The 12793-nt window shown below is 46.8% G+C and overlaps 1 long non-coding RNA gene across 1 annotated transcript in view; it reads left to right on the forward strand.

Moving 5' to 3' along the window:
- LOC138283337 (uncharacterized) overlaps positions 1-10880 on the forward strand; it is a 368762-nt gene extending 357882 nt beyond the window's left edge. The window contains exons 2-3 of the long non-coding RNA XR_011201199.1: positions 7311-7415; positions 10488-10880. This is a non-coding gene — a long non-coding RNA (uncharacterized lncRNA). The remainder of the gene's footprint in view (positions 1-7310; positions 7416-10487) is intronic.
- Positions 10881-12793: the final 1913 nt, after the last annotated feature.

Raw genomic sequence — 12793 nt, forward strand, 5'->3', positions numbered from 1 at the left:
AAAATACATATTTTAGTGAAGTTGGTTTTTAGATTGTGTGTTTGAAAATGCCACTTTTAGAAAGTAGGCATTTTCTTGCTTAAACCATTCTGTGACTCTGCCTGTTTGTGGATTCCCTGTCTGGGTCAGGTTGACAGTTGGGCTGTTTGCACCTCTACTCTAGACAGGGACACAAAGGGAGCTGGGGTGCAATATCCTAATGAGTCATCTGTGCTGGGAGGGAGGGGTGGAGTGGTCACTCACACCTGAAAGGGCTGTGCCTGCCCTCACACAGTGCAGTCTCTAACCCCCTGGTGTGTGTCTGGGGTGTGGCCTGGGCAAGGCAGGATCTTACAAACAAGAGAGACTTTCCTTTGAAGTTTGCCTACTTCAAAGGCAAAAAGGAGTATAAGTAGTAGACCCAAGACCCCTGAAAATTAGATTACTTCTGGAACCAAGAGGAACGTCTGCCCGGGAGAAGAGCTGGAGAAGCTGGAGGAGGAGTACTGCCCCTTTGCCTGTGACTGTGCTTTGCTGGGTTAGCCTGCAGTAGGTGCTTCTATCTGAGAGAGGACAAAGACTGACCTTTGCGTGGCTTACCACTGGTGAAGAATCTCCAAGGGCTTGAACTGAGCTTGCCTCCAGTTGTTTAAGTCTCATGGACACCAAAGACTTCTTTCTGCCAACACCTGGACTTTCTACTGAGAGTCCTGCTCTGCGAAATGGTGCCGTAACCTGACTCTGGGCCCTTGAAAGGTGAAACTGGTGGAAAAGGAGAGAAATCCATGCAAAGACCACTGTGTGGGTAAACTTTCGATGCACCACCCACAACGCAGCTGATAAACAACGTGCCACCAGCCTCACAGCTAAAATAGATGCTCCACCTGCATCGCAGCTGGGAGAATGACACAACGCAGCTGGAGAAATGACGCACAACACCCGCATCAGCTGCTGTTAACGACGCAAGCCCCCACACAGTGAGATTTCTTGATACTGTGCGACCAGATTTTAACGCAACATCGCTGGGTGTAGAAAATCGACGCAAAGCCTGCCAGGACCCAATGTGCCAATCCGGGATCGACGCATCGCTCTCTTGCAGGAGAGAAGAAACGTTGCACGCCGACCGGAGGAGGAACGACGCACGGTCTCGCTTGCGAGTGAGAAATCGACGCACCGCTGGCCTTTGTTGACGCTTTATTTTGACCCAGGTATTTTTGTGAAATACCAGCATTCTCACTGTTTTCTAAGGATTAAGGGCCAGATGTAGCAAGCATTTTGCAAGGTGCAAACTGCGAAAATCACAGTTTTCGCCATGCAAAATGCCCATCGCGATGCACATTCATAATTTGCGAGTCGGTACCGACTCGCAAATTGTGAATGCGACTCACAAATAGGAAGGGGTGTCCCCTTCATATTTGCGACTCGCATCGCTATGCTAAAATGCTTTGTAACCGCGAATGCAGTCGCAAAGCAATTTGCAGTTACCACCAGTGTCAGACTGGTGGTAACCCATTCGCAAAAGGAAAGGGGTCCCCATGGGACCCCTTCCCCTTTGTGAATGTTGCCCAAAATGTTTTTTCAGAGCAGGCAGTGGTCCTATGGACCACTGCCTGCTCTGAAAAAACGAAACCAAATGGTTTCGGTATTTGTTTTATTTTGCAACTCATTTTCCTTTAAGGAAAACGGGCTGCAAAATAAATAAAAAAAACTGCTTTATTTAAAAAGCAGTCACAGACATGGAGGTCTGCTGTCTTCAGCAGGCCACCATCCCTGTGAGTGCAGGGACTCGCTATGGGGTCGCAAAATGCGACCCTCCTCATTAATATTAATGAGGTGGGTCTTTGCGACCCCATAGCGAATCGCAGACGGTGTCTGAGACACTGTTCTGCATCCGATTTTGCGAATCGGAACTACCTACATCTGGCCCTAAGACTCTTATTCTTTTTCAAATTCATATCTTGACTTTTGAATGTTGGATTTTTGTCATTTTGGTCTTGTTTTGTTTAGATAAATATTACCTATTTTTCTAAACCTGTGTTGTGTCATTTTGTTATTGTTTTCACTGGGCTACTGTGTGTGTTGGTACAAATACTTTACACATTGCTTTTGAAGTCAAGCCTGCCTGCCCATGCCAAGCTATTAGAGGGGTGAGGGGGGTTAACTGAGGGTGATTCTCCTCTACCCTGACTAGAGTGAGGGTCCTTACTTGGACAGGGGTAACCTGACTGCCAACCAAAGACCCCATTTTAACAAGGACAGTGCCAGGTGCTTTGACACTGGCATGATCCGGCTCTGGACTCCTACCGCTGTTTCTTAAAATGTAAGTGCAGTGTCTTAGGAGTCCAGGGCTGTGGTTGAGCTGGCAGGTGTTTTATGTTGGATGTTGGGTGGATCATGCGGAGAGCCTGCAACGCTGTCTAGCCTCCGTGTGACCGGAGATCTTATCCATATGGCACCCAGGATTTGTTGGAGGGTATCTGGATTAATAGTTTGCAGCTGGTTATCCACATCAGCAGAGAAGTCCAGGACAGGCAGCTGGCTAGGAGATATGGTGTAATCCTCTGCAGTGAAATGGAGGTGAGTTGATGTTGAGCTCTGCTAGATGTTAACATGAGTGGTCAGATTTACAAGCAAGGTTTCCAAGGGAGCACTTTCAATCTATTATTTCAGGGCCCTAGCAGCACACTGCGCAACTGGAGTGTCATAGAATGTGATTCTCCAGTGATACAGTGTGCAGGCCCTTAATTTACAAGGCCAAACCATGGCAAGTTGTGTAGCTTGTCATGGCCCTGTAATTCTTTACACATTTCACGCATTACACTGCATACAGGTTGAGTTCCTTGAGTGTTGCTGGGGGTGTTGTCCCACAACTCCCATGGTGTGCAAAGGAATGGGACACATTCCCATATTTGAATATTTGGAGATGAGTGGGGTTCCTACACAACATCAGGGGTGACATTGCAGTGGTGCAACATAGAGATTTGACATTTTAGTCTCCATTCTTTCATATTTCAGTGTTTGCTACATTCTGCAGCACACATGGAAAGTGAAAGACGACATTCATGATTGTTCAAGTCCAAGAAAGTGTCCCTTTCAGCAAATGAGCACTCACCCCTGCAGCACAGGCAACCCTAAACCACGGTGCAAGGGTGCCTGTGTTGGTGCTAGGAAGCAGTGAGTAGACCATCATGGAGGAAAGAACACGTATGTGCTGCATTTTGGTAAATACAATGCATTCCTGCACTTTTAAAATAGTGCAACGCTGCATGGCAAGCTGGGTTGCAGCACCACGTTGCATCTTTTCCTCATACATGGGGCCCTGAGTTGGATGGTGATGTGCAGTGCACCTCTTCTGCATGGGTATTGATGGACACTTTCCCAAAATTTACATTGCTAATGGATTGTTGTCACAGGTACTGTGCTCCTGCTCTGAGGGGATGTGCTTCTGTCCTACTATGTAGTTTGGCTCACTTACATTCCCCATGACATCCTTATGTGAGTTGTCTATCAGTGTCACACATCATATGAAGCAGGACCATGCCATTGTATATGTTCAGATCTCCTCAGATTACCCATTTTTGATACCTGGTACGCAGGTAAGTGGCACACAGTGATCTGACCCAACTCATACATTTATTCTCACATGCCTACAACAGTTCAATCATGCATGTTCATATCTAGTGGTACTACAAGATAATTTGTTTGAGACAGCAATTGTTGGGGCCTCACTCCACATTGTAGTGGTGTTGTGATTGGTGGCAAGTCCCTGCATTTGAATCCCACATCACTGGGTCCACCCACTTCACCCTGAGTTCCTCCATGGGTCCCATGATTTGTGTAGGTTAGGTGTTTCTTGGTATCTGTTAGCCCTGTCCTCTTTTGGTGTGTTTCCCCTGTGTTTTTGCCTTCTGACCGCCTGTTTTTATGGTATGCTGGAATCTGTTTTTCTTGGTTTATTGTCTCTGCACACTTTACCACTGCTGATCAGTGCAAAAGTACAATTGCTGCCAATGTAAATTGTATTGGTGATTGGTTTATCCATGATTGGCATATTTGTTTTACTGGTAAGTCCCTAGTAAAGTGCAGCCTTTGAATATACTTTTACGTGCAGTTTCCCTTTGGGAGCAGATAGAAATGTGGAGTTTGGGGTCTCTGAACTCACAATTTAAAAACACATATTTTTGTAAAGTTGTTTTTTAAATTGTATGTTTGAAACTGCCACTTTTATGAAATGGGCATTTTCTGGATTAAACCATTCTGTGCCTCTGCCTGTTCTGTATTCCACGTCTGGGTCAGACTGACAGTTGGGTTGCTTGTGAATCTCCACTAGACAGTGACACAAAGGGAGCTGAGGTGTAGCCTGATTGCCCTCATGGGCCATCTGGTGCTAGAGCGCAGGGAGGAGTGGTCACATACACCTGAAAGGGCTGTGCCTGCCCTCACACAATGCAGCCTCCGACCCCCTGGTGTGTGTCAGGACCCAGGCCTGGGCAAGGCAGGATCATGTCGACAACAGAGACTTTCCTTTGAAGGTTGCTTACTTCAAGGCAGAACTGGGTATAAAAAGTAGACCCCAAACTCCTGACTTTTAAAACACTTCTGGATTAAGAGAAACCTCTGTCAAGGAGAAGAGCTGAAGAGCTGGAGGGGGAGTACTGCCCCTTTGCTGTGTATGCTTTGCTGAGTTGATCTTCAGTGGCTGCTTCTGCCTTAAAGAGGGCAAAGACTGGACTTTGCTGGGTATCCTGCTTGTGAAGTTTCTCCAAGGGCTTGGAGTAGAGCTTGCGTCCTGTTGAAAGTCTGAGGGAAATAAAATACTTCAGTTTCTTCTGCCTACAGCACTGGAAACTATGGGGGTTATTACAACTTTGCAGGAGGTGTTAATCCATCCCAAAAGTGACAGTAAAGTGACGGATATACCACCAGCCGTATTACGAGTTCCATAGGATATAATGGACTCGTAATACGGCTGGTGCTATATCCGTCACTTTACCGTCACTTTTGGGACGGATTAACACCTCCTCCAAAGTTGTAATAACCCCCTATGTGTTTTGTGCTGCAACAGAAAAAAAACAACTGCGATGCCATCAATGACGCCACTGCCTCCACCGTGACCTGACAACGCCACATGGAGCTGTGCCCTACGTCACACTGCAACCCTATTCTCCTTGACAACGCCACCTTACGCCATCACTGAGCTGCTGCTTGCGCTGTGACCTGTGGGCCCTGCATTCCGCATTGCCTTGCTCACCCCACAGCGTTGGCGTCCCTGGAGACGACGCTCCATGCTGACACCAGTGCCGCTGCTTGCACTGTGTTCTGTGGACACCGCTCGTAAGGTACACAAAGCACTGTCTCGTCCTCCACTGCAGCCCTGGTGCACCAGTGTGCTGCAAATCAGGCTAGTATCACTTTTGCCGCACTAGCATCATTTTGCTTTATGGTGCGGCACACAGACTAGCTTCATTTTTCTTTTTTTACGCTGCTTCACCCAAACGCTATGTAGCTTTGATTTGTAAATACAGCACAGGCATGGTGTTAGGATGTGTTGTTAGAAGGCATTAAAAACAGAACACTGTGCTGTGGCAGCATTGCATCATTTCATGTAAATGAGGCCCTAAGTTTGGGAGGGCGGCATTCATCTATATCCTGTTTTCCTCTTGTGAGCCTCATTAGATGGAGCATGTAATTATTCTTGACCATTCTAGCTTACATATATGCTCCATTTTAAGTCTAAAGTATGTGTATTCTATTTTAGTAGCTCTGACTTCCTGTAATCCTCCCTGATGGGTGTGGAAGTGATGTTAGGCAGTGACTATTCAAACATTTACTTATGCATCTCTGGTGTTCGGGGGCTTTTGGTGTTAAGCCTTGACTATCTTGGCCTCCTCCTGCGTATGACACTGCTTTCGGGGGTTTTGGTATCAAAACAAGGTCTGTTTGGTCTTTATGTGCCCAAGGTTTGATTTGTCCCTCTTGGGCTTGGAGTTTAATGGGTTGCGTCTTGCCTCTAATCTTTAGGTACCTGTAGGCTGTGGTAGATATAGCACTCAGCTGATACTGGGATTTCTATCTGGGTTTGGTTGCTGTTGCTCCAGCTTCTTGTGTTTCCTCTTCTTAGGATGAGGTTCTAGACTTGATTGCTCTCTTTAGTGTCTTGTTCACATTGTCTTGCTCTCCTTCTTCCTCTGTGGGGTTAGAATTATGGATGTAATGAATAGTGGCTTGATCTGATTAATCTTGCCTTCTGTTTGAATGTCTGTGCTGGGAAGTTGGATAGCTTGGTTAGTTGGTTCATGTACCTTTCGCTTAGTTCTTTTGTGGATTTCGGGCATTGATCCACTACTGGGCAGTGAGATGAATCCCTGACAGGGATTTTGCTTCTTGACCAGTGCTCCCTAGTTATTGTCTAACGTTGACCTGCTGCTTCTGGTTAAGCGATGCCTCTCCTTTCAGTGGCTGTTTTGGAGTATGCTTCCCATTCGAGAATGATAGGGCTGTTCCAGACAATGTTAGCCTTCTCTCATTGTGTGCATATCTTCTTTTCTGGATCAGTAGTTTCACGTAGTTGAGTCCCAAGTATGCATGAACACTGTCAGATGTTTTAGATTTCTGCAGCTCTTTCAGTTTCTTCCACCTTTTCCTTTAGTGATAGTGTGTTTGTTCGTAGGGGCCTTCAGGTGCAGCTGAAAAGTATTTAGTTTTCAATACTGGTCAGACACTGTTCTGGTACATACTCAATTTGTACTTACAGGGACAAGGGAGGGTAGAGGAGGTAATACAACCGTTACTTACTGGTATTCTTCATTACTTTGATTATCCTGAGTAGTTATGGCCCACCCTCCCTTCCCATCATAACCACCTCAAGCATTACTGCTAGGGGATTACAGTAAGATCTGTGGGTCTCCACCCCATTTAATGACTTTGTGAAAGGAGGAGCCTTGGGGGCGGGTGGAAAGGGGATGAAAGGAGGCCTATTTCTCAGTTTTTGGCTAGGTCACGTGGTGGCTGGGAGGAGATGGACACACCTCATTTAGTAAGTACTTATACAAGGAAAGTTAATGTGATTAATGACGATTACTGGTCACTTAATACCGAATGTTCTTCTCACGCTTCAGTTTTCATCTACTTCCACATACTTCATACTTTTTAATGCTTTGTCAATATTGTGACTTGTTACTGCTCAGACAGTTCAATGCAAACTTTGGCGCTCTTTGGCTAATTGGCAAGTCACGTGTGAAAAATACTGCACTGTTCATAAAAATAATAACTTGATTTCTTCTAGTGCATTTCTGCTGTTTATAAAAATCTCAAATAATTTATATTATTAGTGAGCAGTTCGAGGAATTCAGATTCCCAACCACGGATCAAAGGAAGGCTGAGTCGACTGCGCAGGGATTTGAATTTGTGACCTTCGGGCCATCTGTCTTTTAAAGGTCAGTATCTAACTTTCCCTCCGGAGGCTTCCAAAAAACGCACCTCCTAACACATGCTTTTTAAGCATTAAAAGACAGGTGGCAATGTAAGTGTTAAGTTGTGCAATGTTTCTTAACAGCGGTTGCTGTGGTTTGGCGTGTGAAGGGTCGTAGATCGCTGACAAGCGTGTATGTGGAGGAGGACTCCTGCTCCGTGTCAGTGTTATGACTGTTTCAAACGACAGGCCGAGGTGCCGAGAAAGGTTCATCATTTCCAGTAACTGAGTGGCTTTGAGAAGTTTCAAGCTGCAGGCGTGTTTCACGTTCTGCATCATAGAGGGAGGCTGGGTGGCGGGAGCTGCTCACTGATATCATCTGCCCAGGTAGAGCCTCAAACACATCTAAGGCTTCATCAACAGCAGGACTTCTTAGCACCAGAGGTAGGGTGACCTGACGTCCCGGATTTCCCCGGACAGTCCCGGTTTTTAGAGGACTGAACTTGTGTCCCGATGGGTCTATTAATTTTAAACAAATGTCCCGGTTTTTGGGACAAAGGTCAGGTAATTGAATAAATGTAACGGTTTTGGTGACAAAGGTCAGATCATGTAGGGAAGTATAAGTAAAGTATGAAATAATTAAAGTAATTTATCTGTTACTGTCAGGCAACACAGTCCCCTTTCTGCTCCCAGCAGAGAGACAGAGTAAGGAGCAGAGAGATATGGGTGGGTGGCGGGTTGGGAGTGCATGGTGGGAGGTCAAGCCATAGCTAATTTCATATATATAGGGCCAGATGTATCAAAAGTTTTTGCATTTGCAAACGGTGCGAATCGCAAAATTTGGCCGTTTACGAATGCAAAAACGTGGTCTGCGATGCACGAAAGGCATTTGCAGACCAAAAAAAAGAGATTGCAAAAATTGCGATTTTTTGCGCTGCAACCTGTTTTGCGAGTCGCATTTAGCGATTCGGTAATTCCAGTAGGAAATTGTGAGGCGCAAAATGCGATTCGCAAAATCCAAGTCGCAATTCGATGCATCAAAAAATCGCAAAGTGCGATTTTTCACAGAATGGCATTTTGCACATGCAAAATACCACTAAGTGAAACCAGGTCGTAACCAGGTGCAACCTATATAAAGAGGCCCAGAATGCCTCAGACTCTTTTCCACAATGGCTGCACTCTACATCATGGCGAGGAGGATGAGGATCTTGGCAGGTTTGAGGAGAGGGAGGAGGAGACAGGAGCGCATTTTCAGACTGCGCATTGCACTTTTTAACCAGACAGAGGAGGAAATATTTGAGAGGTATAGGTTGAACTCAGCCATGATACTTGATCTGATAGTTGAGCTACAACCCATACTGCAGCGCAGAACACAAAGGACTCACAGCATACCCACCCATGTGCAGGTATTATGCTCCCTCCACCTACTCGCCTCAGGGAGCTATCAAGGGGTCATAGCAGCAGCTGGAGGGGTCTCACAGAGTACCCTCTCTAGATTTTTCAATGCATTTATCAACGCCATGCTGAGCAGGATACACCAGTACATCAGATTCTCCCACACCCTACAGGATATACAGCATACAAAAATAGAATTTTACCAGATAGCACAGTTCCCCCACGTCCTAGGTGCCATAGATGGGACACATGTTGCAATCTGTCCACCATCAGTCACAGAGTATGTGTACCGCAACCATAAATACCAACATTCAATGAATATACAGGTGATTTGCAATGCCTCATACATCATTACTGATTTCGTGGCCAGGTACCCAGGGAGCACACATGATTCGTACATCTTTCGCCATAGCGGAATTCGCACAAGACTGCTAGCTGGGAAAGTTTGGAGAAGGATATCTACTAGGTACTGTCCCTCTGTACAATGGCGCATTGATGGCGTGCTGATGTCAGATGGCTCAGTTACTCAATATACCCTCTGTCCCTTCCAGGAGACAGTGCCTACACAGTGCGCACCTACATGATGACGCCCTACCTCAATCCTGCAACACCTGCTGAACGGAGATACAATGCAGCACACAGGGCGACCCGCAACGTGGTGGAGCGCACCTTTGGACTGCTGAAGAGTCACTTCCGGTGCCTCCACAAAAGTGGAGGGGCAGTACAGTACAGCCCAGAGACCACATGTAGAATAGTGGCTACTTGTGCAATCTTGCACAATATAGCTACCACCAGGGGCATACCTGTAGAAATATGTGATACTGAATCTGATGAGGATGATGATCCCATACTACCCCTACAGCCAGCAGACAGGACCAGTGCAGCAGAGGCAAGGCAAAGGCGTGCTGACATCACACACAACCATTTCAGATGTAAGTATGAATAAGACAAATGCACTGACAAATGTACCTGTAGTGAAGTAAATTCATTACTTTAATGTCAGGTAATGTCAGTCCAACGAATAGCAACAAAGGTGTGTTAAAAAATAGAAACAATAGAAGTTCAGAGTAATGCACTATTACTTCATAGTGTACTCATTACCTCTCTGGCCGCTACAGTTTCTTCTTGCGGCCACGCACACCACTCGGGTGCCCTGTTGCCTCACTGGCACCTCGATTGTCTGCCTCAGTGGCAGTGCTGTGCCTGACACTGCACCGTCTGGTGTCCATTGCGGGTACAGCTAGGCTGCTGAGGCTGGAAGTGTCCTCCGTGTCCCCCAGTCCAAGCTCACTAGGTGTGGCTGACCTCTGTCCCATGATGTTGTCTATCACATTTGTGATTTGGACAAGTCCGTGAGCCACATCCCTGCTGCGGTGTGCTGCCTCCACCTGTGCAGCCACTGCACGACATGCAATCAGTGAGGTTGAATTAGCTAGCCTATTGACAGAGCGACAGAATGCCCCGAACATGTTCATGAATCGTCGTTCCTGCCTGCGGTGGCTCACCCTGTCATGGCGCAGCTCCTGGCATAGTTCCCGTACAGCAGAAGTGAGCTCCCTTGTGTCCTGCGATGCCTGCACCTGTCCCTCATGCAGCTGTTCTATATTCGCATTCAGGCACTCCAGCTGGCGATGCAGGCCCCCGTGTTGGCAGTATGTTGCTGCATTTGTTTCTGTAAACCAGTGATCTTTTTGTTCTGTAGGCGCTGCTGCTGCAACATAGCTGCTTCCAGCCCACCAAAGAAGGAGGTTCCCTCACCTGCCTCATACGCCTGTGCACCGGCATTTGTCGCCATCCTGTGGGGTGCTGTGGTCTGCTGAAAACTGGCCTCCTGCATCTGGGTGCGTCTGCCAGTTGGGGATGGTGTATGTGGCCCTTCCTGCTGCTCATCTGAGTCCTGACTGAGCTCTGGCAGTGGCAGTGCCCTGGGCCTGCGTTGAAGTGGCGCAATGGTGAGAGACCCACTCATGTTTGAGTCTGAGGCTGGATGGGTGTCAGTCTCCCCTAAGCTGGCACATGCTGTGGCTGCTAGGCCTGGCCCACCTGCAACGACAATATGCAGCATGTCAGTTATGTTTGTAACAATTAAGGTCACACAATGGTAATAAAGGTACAGGTACTTCTCTTCACTGTGTTGTGGGTGTTGTGTTCCTCTGGGTGTCGCTCTACTTAAATACATTGTATGTGCTACTTTCAGCTATGGGTTGTGGACTGCCACTCCCATAATGCTTTGTTGTGCTGCTTCTAAGATGTGGAATGGACTACTTCTCACAATGTTTTACATTACTTGCTAATTCCTAAGGGGCTTTTGTGCATACACATATGGGGTTACAATTCAATATTGCACTTACCTTTGCTGGTACTTGGTGTGCCGGAGGTGTCTATCTCTGTGATGCCACTCACTGCTTCAGGGAGGAGTGTGGACTCCACTCTGTCCTCTAACGGAGTGGAAGGATGACTCTTTGGGTGGACCGCTTCCTGTGCTCCTGGCCTCCTGCAGTCTTCTTGCCACCCTCTCCTTCTTACTGGACCGAAGGTCATACCACCTCTTCTTAATTTCGTCGACCGAGCGCTGTGCCACTTCAATAGCGCAGATCTTAGTTTGTATGTCTGACCAGAGTCTTCTTTTCTCACTCTCCGGCACCTGGAGTGAGCTTTTACCAAAGAGGGGGTCATGGCTTCTGACCACCTCCTCTGTCAGCACCTCCAGCTCTTGCTCGCTAAATTTGAGCTTCCGCTTTCTTTCTCCCTTCTCCTTTCCTTGGGCTGAGGTGTCCATGGTTGCTCAGGTGTGCTGCCTCCTTCAGAGTGTTGCTCAGTGTGGCTGGGCTGCTCTCTTTGGATGCTGGTTTGGGTGTGGCACCTGAAACTGCCTGGGATGACTCACGTCCTGCTTGTGATGTCATCAGGCTCCTCCAGGTGTGCTTTCTCGAAATTTCTCACAATTTGCGATTTTCAATTACCGAATCGCAATTTTCGAAAATGCAAATTGCGATTCGGTATTTGGGCCTTACAAACCACAAATAACGATTTTTAAGAAATGGCTAATTCCGAATCGCAATTATGGTATATGGGCTATTGCGACTCGGAAATAGCGATTTCTTAAAAATCGCAATTTGCGATTCACAATGCCACTTCTTCATACATCTGGCCCGTAGTCTTGTAAATGTGTGCATTTGTGTGTCAGTGTGACTTTGTTTATATATATATATCTATAAACACACATATGTATAGGCACACATTCACAAAGCTACGCAAAAAAAAGGGGACAGGCCAGATATAAAAGTGAGAGTAAAGTCTTTAGTCCATCTTTTATGTCTGTCCTGTCCCAGTTTTTGCTACTCCCTGGGTAGTTGTGGCTGCAAGCGGTAAGGCTTTGCAAAGCAACAAATTGTACATATTTTAGAAGTAATAAATAGCTTTTATATCAACCGCAAGCAAGCATTGGCCAGCAAAAAGTTTGGAACGTTTTAACAAGTTTGTGAAAGGTAGTTTGACAACTGTGGCCCAAGTTAGGTGACCAAGTTAAGCAAGACAGAGGTTTGGGGGCCACAACGGACAGTTACCTGGCCGCCAGATCATTTTAAAAGCAAGATCCAAACTTTAGAGGACAATTGTCATAGATGACAAAGGATTGGCCCTGATGCTGGGGGATGCAGGCTAAAGATGCTCAAGGATGCTCCTGATGCTGTGCAGTTGACTGGGGTGAAGTCCGGTTGAGTCCTTGGTCCACAGGTGCATGTGGGTGACTCCGTCCACGCATCCCGGGGTCCAATGAAGTCCTCTATACAGGGGTCCAAGGGCTGCAAGTGCAGACCTTTCGTCATTGCTATACAGCGGTCATGGTGCAAACCTTTGGTGGGGGCTCATGTCTCTCTTGGTTGACAAATCCAGTTACAACCAACATCCATGGGTCCAGCAGACATGGCTGCACCTTTTGGCTATCTCTTAATTGTCCTTTGAGGTGCCCAGTAGCGGCAAAACTTCTGTGGTGGTTACCAGAGATAC

Source organism: Pleurodeles waltl, chromosome 3_1 (genome assembly GCF_031143425.1).
Source record: "Pleurodeles waltl isolate 20211129_DDA chromosome 3_1, aPleWal1.hap1.20221129, whole genome shotgun sequence".
In the NCBI taxonomy this organism is placed as follows: domain Eukaryota; kingdom Metazoa; phylum Chordata; class Amphibia; order Caudata; family Salamandridae; genus Pleurodeles; species Pleurodeles waltl.